The following is a 7902-nucleotide window of genomic DNA, read 5'->3' as shown; positions in this document are numbered from 1 at the left end:
TAGATCCAGGGACAATGTCTGCTGGCATAAGAATATCTGGAGAGAATAACAAGCAAATAACCCATAACTAACTGAGCTTAGCAAAACATTTGCTGTAGGCTACTTTAATAATTTGAAGTCAATGTCATTCGTCGACTGAGGTGATTTTAATCCGCTTTGCTGGAGCGACCTGCCCATGTTACTTTGCTCATAAAAATCACAGCGACAGGACGGGAAAACAAAAGGGCCTTTTTTTCTTTTCCGGAAAGTTCATCAGTCTTGTGACATCTCATCTCTGGAGACAGAGCCGCGGCGCCCCGATCATAATTACCCCGTTTCATCAGCGGAGGCCCGGGTCTGCCGGCGCGATTTCGGGGGGAAGGGAGGGAGTGGAGATTCAAGCCGCTCGTCTCCGTCACCCGAAGCGGAGACTTCCCTGAAAGGGAGCGGCGGCGGCAGGGTGATATATGACCCCGACTCGCGGGCGGGGTTCTGAGAAACGGGCTGGTCTCTCTCGGCTCGGGTACGGCGATACGGCGCCGTCTCCGCTCCGCCGCGCGCGCGCGTCCGAGAAGATGGATGGAGTTCGCCGCCGACGAGAGGTGACAGCGCGGGGAAAAAAGTTTGCCGTCCAGCTCTCGCTCAAGGATTCCTGAAGGGAGGAGAGCCGCTATCAAACTGTGAAAAGCTGGGCCCGGTCACCCATTCCGCCGGAGACAAAGTCATTTATATCCGCGGAGGAGGGCTGGCACTTGTTGACAAGCTACTCGGGTATTAATATCGCCAGGGTCCGCATCCAAAGTGCCGTATAGGTTCTGTGTGCCTACTGAGAAACATACCAGCTGTTTGTCATGGCAGGCAAACACAGTGTTTTAGTGTGTGTGTGTTTGTGTGTGTGTTTGTGTGTCTGTGTGTGTGTGTGTGTTTGTGTGACTGTGTGTGTTCCCGGGAACATGGTTTAATTTACACCTCACAGCTGCACCTCTACATTGATTTCAGTAGAGGGCGCACTAGAGCTCTAGTGCAACATTTCCCAAACTGAGTCAGGTCCTCCAACAGTCTATGTACCCCTATCACCAGACACTGTCTACATTACCTACGAACTGTAGTAACTAATGGGACAATACATACGTAAACCGCAATTTATTTGTACATATAAAATGTTTTATTTTGAAAATCAGGGACAGTGAACTATTTAATACACATTGATACAATATTATAATACAATCTCATTCTCTTTTCCTAAGTACTCCAAATAGAGCTCTTTGTTCACATACAGTGCGGGCAAATTTACCTCAGTCTGGCAGAAATTGCTTGAATTAACACCATGGTTTGGCGTGACATGCCTTGTATTAGTATTCCCATTGGCCCTCAGCAGCTAAACCACAAGCTACGACGAATGAGAGAGAGGGAAACAGAGTGCCAGAATGAAAGCCAGACCAATTTCCCAGGGTACTACTGAATTTCTGCATTTTATCACCATTCCAAAGGCTCTTACATGGGAATTGCATTCTATAATCCACAGCAACCATGGAACCCTGGGAGAAATTTAATTTGGTGGGGGGGGGGGGGGGAGGTGGCAGGAAGGTCAAAGAACGACACGCCCCCCACTCCACGTCTAAGAAAGTTGCCGGGATACAGAAGGGCGGGTCAGCAGTGAGCAGTGTGGTACGACACTGTGGTCAGGTGGCGCTGTATGTCACAGTCCAGTCGAAGCGCACGCACACAGTGAATGTCAGGGCTGGTGAGTCCTGAGTAAAACTGATTACTTCATCACCTGTCAAATTTGCAAGGAGGGAGAGGATTAATGGAGGGAGTGCCATTTATTTCTGTTCTCTGGCTCTGGTGTTACACTGCAGGTGTTGGGGGAGTGTGAGGTGTGAACTATCAATTATTCAGGCCGACGGGCGATCGTTTCCCCTGACTCTGACACTTCTAAAAAAAAAAAAAAAACCCTTTAATAAACATAAACGCAAATAACTCAGGCGACATTTGCTGGAGCCACATTGTAATATCTCACAGAGAGAGGAGGAGGAAGCATTGTGGATGCGGGACAGTAAATTCATGCGGCTCTGTTCATTGGCTGCTGTTCAGAAGAGCATCATCATTTTCCTTAAAAGACAATAAATAAATAAAAGAAATATAAATAAATAAAATCAAGCTGCCCACCTCAAATGCAAGCTCCGTACTGTCGGATAACCTCTGTCCCAACCCTCCACCTTTCACCTTCCCTTAGTTTGACGTGTATGAGGGAGATGTGGAGGAAAAGCTACCCTTTGGAGAGGTGCTTCCGTCAAGCGGTACTTGCGGTGGGTAAAAATGACAGCGGTCTTCCCAGTGGGCTTCTGAACATGGAAGTGATGGGGCAGAACATGGTCCCAGTGCTAGCGGAACATTAGCCTCAGGTGAACTGTGGAACAGGCCTGGCTGGCCTCGTTTTGCAATAAGGGTGTCTAATGCATGCCTTGGTATAAAGTGAAGACATATTTTTATTTCACTATATAGCATGTCTTGAAAGTAAAAATATATCTAATGTGCACTGCATTAGTAGAAAGTGAATAATGTACACTGCATTTGTTTAAAGTGAAGATGCATCTAATGTGCACTGCACTGGTAGCAGAGATGGAGCTAATGTATAGGTCTGGCACATGCACAGATAGTCATCAACATATGCTGTAACATCTGCCCCCTGCCCTGAAACATATACCCCCTACCCTGAAACATATACCCCCTGCCCTGAAACATATACCCTACCCGTAACACTGCCCCCTGCCCTGAAATTTCGGCCCCCTGCCCTGGCATATATACCCCCTGCCCTAAAAAATCTGCCCCCTGCCCTGAAATTTCAGCCCCCTGCCCTGGCATATATACCCCCTGCCGTAAAAAATCTACCCCCTGCCCTGAAATATCTGCCCCCTGCTCTGATGACAGCAAATGTGCCCTATGGCCTGCAGCTATTTTTTCTAACCAAAGGTATAAGGTGCTCTTTTTTATTTTGAGCAAATGCCCCACAAAATGTCAGTGCATGGCCCTGGTATAGATCTATAGTGGAATAATGACTTCCTACCTGCTCATTATACTGAAATAGAATAAAATGTGGATTAAATATTTCATTGAGTGAAGCTGGACCCAGGGGATCTGCAGAGAAGGCAGGCCTGCCTAGATTTCAGTGTCTTGTATAGGCAGGGAGTTGGACCAAGGTGAAGAGAAGAACTCGTGAGGCGTCTTTTTCTTTCTTCTCCATCCTCAGACTCCGTATTCAGGCTTCACCCTAACCCTAACCCTAACCCAAACGCAGAGTAACGTTTGGCACTCACTGTATCTTCATCCCAAATGTGAGTAACAGGAACTTACAAAAAAAAAATGGGTTCACATTATGGTGAAGCAACGTCTGTCTTATTCGTAATAATGGAGCCTATCCCAGCGTGCATTGGGCGAGAGGCAGGAATACACCCCGGACAGGCCGCCAATCCATCGCAGGCTGGATGCAATATCTTTTTTTTTAATTTATTGATTCCTTGGTCATTACTGTTGAAATTGATAAAGCATTGCAGATACCCTCAAAAGTGAGCCGGTGAGCTACTGTCACTCGCTGGGGTGAACTCACGCCTGGGCACTGAACTGAAGGGTCAGGGAAAGGATATTTCCTTCAGACCGACGAATAGAGTGGATTGATGTGGGCTTTTGGCACGAAGTGTGAGATCATTTCTTGCTGCCCATAGCAGGGGCTACCAGCGTTCACAAAAGAGCTGCCGGATCGTTTGTTACAAAAGCCGCCGAAGCTATAAATTCACTTCCTCTTCAGGAAAGCAGAAGCACTCTGATAAATTGTTCATCTTTAAAGAAGCGTTACTTCACTCTCTCTAATGTGCTCGCGCGTTCGGAATATGAGCTATTCCCGTATTTTTAATATCTCACAATTTTCACTTGATTTTAGCTGATTTATTTGATATTCCCCCCCATTTCGGCTAATGTGTCGTGCGTTTATTTTGTATGCCCAAAGCGAAGCACTCTGCATAACATGGCAGAACGAAAACAAATTAATTTAAAACCAGCGATAAAATATTTTAATGTATTTTTAAAGGCTCAAAATGTGGAAATGGTGTAAAACAGATCTGCGGCTTTTTTGTGCATGTTTTTGCAAAAGCGATTTGCCTGTGTAACAGATGCACTCTCACATAAAATCTAATTCCGAAGATTAATAGCTGTGTATTTTCAATATTGCTATTATATCTTCAATGTTTTAAATACATTTTTCACCAACTGAAAAAAGTATTATTTTTTACAACTGAAAAGTCTGCATAATTGTTTTTAAACGATTGCTCCATAATGTAAAGTGCACATGCTCAGCTTTTATTGAAAGTTATTTTTATACACTTTAGTTTCACCATGTTGAAATCACAGCACTTTTTAGACATCCCCCCCCCCCCCCTTAACCATTTCAGGGTACCATCATGTTTGGGAAATAGTAATGTTGTATCAATGAACGTTGTCATGTTTAGTACTTTGTCGCATATCCTTTTCATCTATTTGCAGTCGTGACCCATAGACACCGCCAGTTATCTTCTCTGGCAATGCTCTGCCTGGCCTGTACTGCAGCCATCTTCAGCTTCTACTTGCTTTGGGGGCTAGTTGCCTTAAGCTTTCTCTATGTATGTATAAGAAGTGCTGTAATCTCTACATGGTGAAACCATAAAAATACCCTTTCATAAAATATGTCAAAGTGCACTTTAACCACATGAGAATTGTTTGATTACAAATCGAAAACTGGAGAAACATATAGATGTATTTGTCCCAAACATTATTGAGCTCACTGTATTTAAGCAGACATTATGTACTGGGATGATAGGGGTGATATTTGTTTATAGTACCAATGTTATCCCCTTTTTCTGTGCATTGTGTTCATTATATGTGTAATATGTATTTTATGAATGAAATGTTAAGGTTACGGTGAAGCATAGTTAACATTGGTGCTAGGCATGTCTTTAACATAGTTGCTAGGCAATGGTTCTATTTGCTAGGTAGCATAACTTTTCGCCAATGCTGTCAGCCTGGGCCTGTTCCTTGGAGGCATGTCATTGTCAGTTGTCCTGTCCACACAACGCTGAACGCAGAGCGAAAGAAGCTGTGGTCCAGTAACTGTTTAAATTAAAAAAGGGCTGTTACTCCTCCAGTCTATTGCGAAGGCGTACACGGCGAAGTATCCGCCGAGGATGTAACCGATTCTGTTTCGCAAGTTCAGAACTGTCACGCCACTGAAGGAATGAATAGGTGTGTCTAAATTTGGATGGCATTCAGATCTCGAGCTCCAGGATTGTTTGTAGTCTGGTTCACTGGCAAAGAACCGGCTTCTGCGGCAGAGAAATCTGGCGCGCGTTCAAAATGTCTCTTTCGGCTGGGTTTCTGTGCAGGAACGACTGACGCTAGGAACAGGGAAACCCGTCAAAAGGCACTGACAGCACGGAGGGAGTTCCACCCTTCCCAGAGCATCATTAATATGGGTATGCAGCTAGTCATGAATTCATGCAACACTGAGAATAAAGAGGAAAATACAGTATGGCCCATATATTAGTCCCTGGAGGCAAGCTTGACATGGATATGCAGGGGTGGGGGTCAGAAAGGTTGCATTTTTTAGAAATTATTGCATCAAAGCCCCTGATCGTATGGAAGTCGAGGAATAGTTATGAATTATGAAGTAGAAAGATGATAATAGAGCACTGCTGGGTTTTAGCTGAATGAAATAGTGATGAACTCATTTTCTCTCCAGCTTCTGCTTTCTCTGGTTCCTGCTTCCTTTCCAGTCATGATTAAAAGCCTATGGTCAGCTCTCCGGCGGCGCATCCAGGTAAAGCTCTGCTCCTCAGTGCAGTCACACTCCCCACTCTGTTCTAACTGTGCCACAGCGCCCTCTCTGGTCACACGAGGTACACTCAACATCTCAGCTGGTGGACTGCAGAGTGGACGAGATTCAGCAGCTGGCAGTTGCAGCCCCGCACTTCTGAAGATTGAAAGGACTGAGGACACCGTTTCCTTCTGATTCTGTGTGGGCTTGACTTGTGAACTGCGGTGAGATAAGAAGTGGCAGCCGATGTTGCGGGCTCCGAAGGAGAGTACGTGCTCGTCTGCCTTCTCCTGAAATGACAGCAGAGGCTACGATGAGGTTAGCCGCACGATCGCGGTTGGACATTCCGAAAAAGAGAGGGAAAAAAACGGTGAAAACATCAGAAGAAGGTATCGCCGCTAAACTCGGTTTAATTTTTAACCACATCAATTTGTGGGCACTCAAGATCACAAACCCTTAAACCAACAGCCTCTGACCCACAGTCGATGACAATTCCCTCATCCAAGTCATCTGCTACACAAGATACATTGCAAATGGACTAAAATACACTCAAGTGCCCACAGTAGGCTGCAATCTTATGGGAACAGGGGAGGTAAAAAAAAAAAAAAGAAAGTGACCTACAAAAGTTTTTCACAGATGTATCTGGGGGTTGCTGACTGTCTGTGCTAAAAACTTAAGTGCTAAAATCGCACCCACTTAGAGTACTGCTGGTAATGGACAAAGGAGAGGCCCAGAACAGCCGTGTGCTCTCTCTCTCTCTCTCTCTGACAGTCACAGGGGTGTGTGCACTGGGGCAGAAACCCGTGTCACCAGAGGACTGGGCCTGGCTGTGACGCTTCTCATCACAATCGGAAGACATTTAAGTGAAAGGATACATGCATTGTGGGGGTGGGGGTGAGGAGGGGAGGGGGTGGGGGTGGGGTTTGGAGGGGGCCTCACAGGCGTGTGTAATTCTTGCTCCCAGGGACAACATGAAAGCCTGCTTGTTAATTGAAATCAGGCATGAACGGGGCTGCCCCTCTCTCTCACCTCTCAATCTCCCCGCGCTGCTGTGGGAGTAAACAGATGATGGACACTGAATGAGGAATTATTAGTCATCCCCATGCCGTAGGAAAACGCTTTCATCAAGGGCAACTCATCAAGGGAAACAGGATTTTCAAGTGCCAGTGGGAACGGCTACAGGAAAGGACACAAATCAAGAATGGGAGATGTACTGTGACAGTATGGTGTACCATGGAGTCGGGTACGGAAAAGTACTGTATTCATGCGCTCATGCAAGTGTAATACTCACATGCAGATAATGGAAAAGCACATGGGAAGAGGTAGCTCTATTTTTTTTAACATGCCCGGAAGGGTATGTCTACAAGAATGACGCTGTAAAATGTCACCGTCATGTAATAACTGTAGCTATATTTACACCCTCAACATAAAGGGTGGCTGCTGTACTGTGTACCTATTTTTGCATGCTACCATCAGCAAGTTGCTTACATTAAAGAACGATCAGTTGGATCCCTGGGGGGAAAAAAGCTGTTAGATAAGAATATGACAAGAACAAGTCCCTGAAAATAAACCCTAATTTGAGAAGCACACATGATGTCTTGAGCGATATGTGTTAGAAGGGGCGGTCCTTGTTGCTATGGAAAACGTGACACCCTATGTTCATGAAAGCTTAGATCCACAGATTAATTTTGTTCCAATTTCCGTGTATACATGAACAAACTGTCCTAATCACAGGCCCTCATTATAATCTTATTAAATGACCCTGAGCAATAGAAAGGCACTATACAATTTTTAAAAACTGATTATTATTATTATTGTGTGTTTTGAGGCTTTATTAATGCACATGTTGTATGTAAGTTTTCCGACCTACTACCTTTTGTGACTTGTGCAATTAATATTGATATGACCGTGAATAACAGTTCATTTCACGCCAAAAGATTAAGAAGTCAGATTCTGGAAATATCTGGACTCCATTTCCCTAAAAATCTGGGTCTGTCATCGGCTCAGGTTTATGCTAATGTGAGAGTTTTTTAAAATCCTAATTCCCATAAAGCTTTAAAAAAAACAACAGCAATGGTCAG

The 7902-nt window shown here is 44.8% G+C and overlaps 1 long non-coding RNA gene across 1 annotated transcript; it reads left to right on the top strand.

The window, feature by feature from the left end:
• The first annotated feature begins 4493 nt into the window (after positions 1 to 4493).
• Positions 4494 to 6433, top strand: LOC135244886 (uncharacterized). Its single transcript, XR_010327083.1, has 2 exons — positions 4494 to 5480; positions 5747 to 6433. It is a non-coding gene; the product is annotated as an uncharacterized LOC135244886 (long non-coding RNA).
• The last annotated feature ends 1469 nt before the right edge of the window (positions 6434 to 7902 follow it).

This window comes from Anguilla rostrata, chromosome 18, assembly GCF_018555375.3.
Source record: "Anguilla rostrata isolate EN2019 chromosome 18, ASM1855537v3, whole genome shotgun sequence".
In the NCBI taxonomy this organism is placed as follows: Eukaryota; Metazoa; Chordata; class Actinopteri; order Anguilliformes; family Anguillidae; genus Anguilla; species Anguilla rostrata.
Note: the sequence above shows the minus strand (reverse complement) of the source record. Positions and strands in the feature narration are given on the sequence as shown.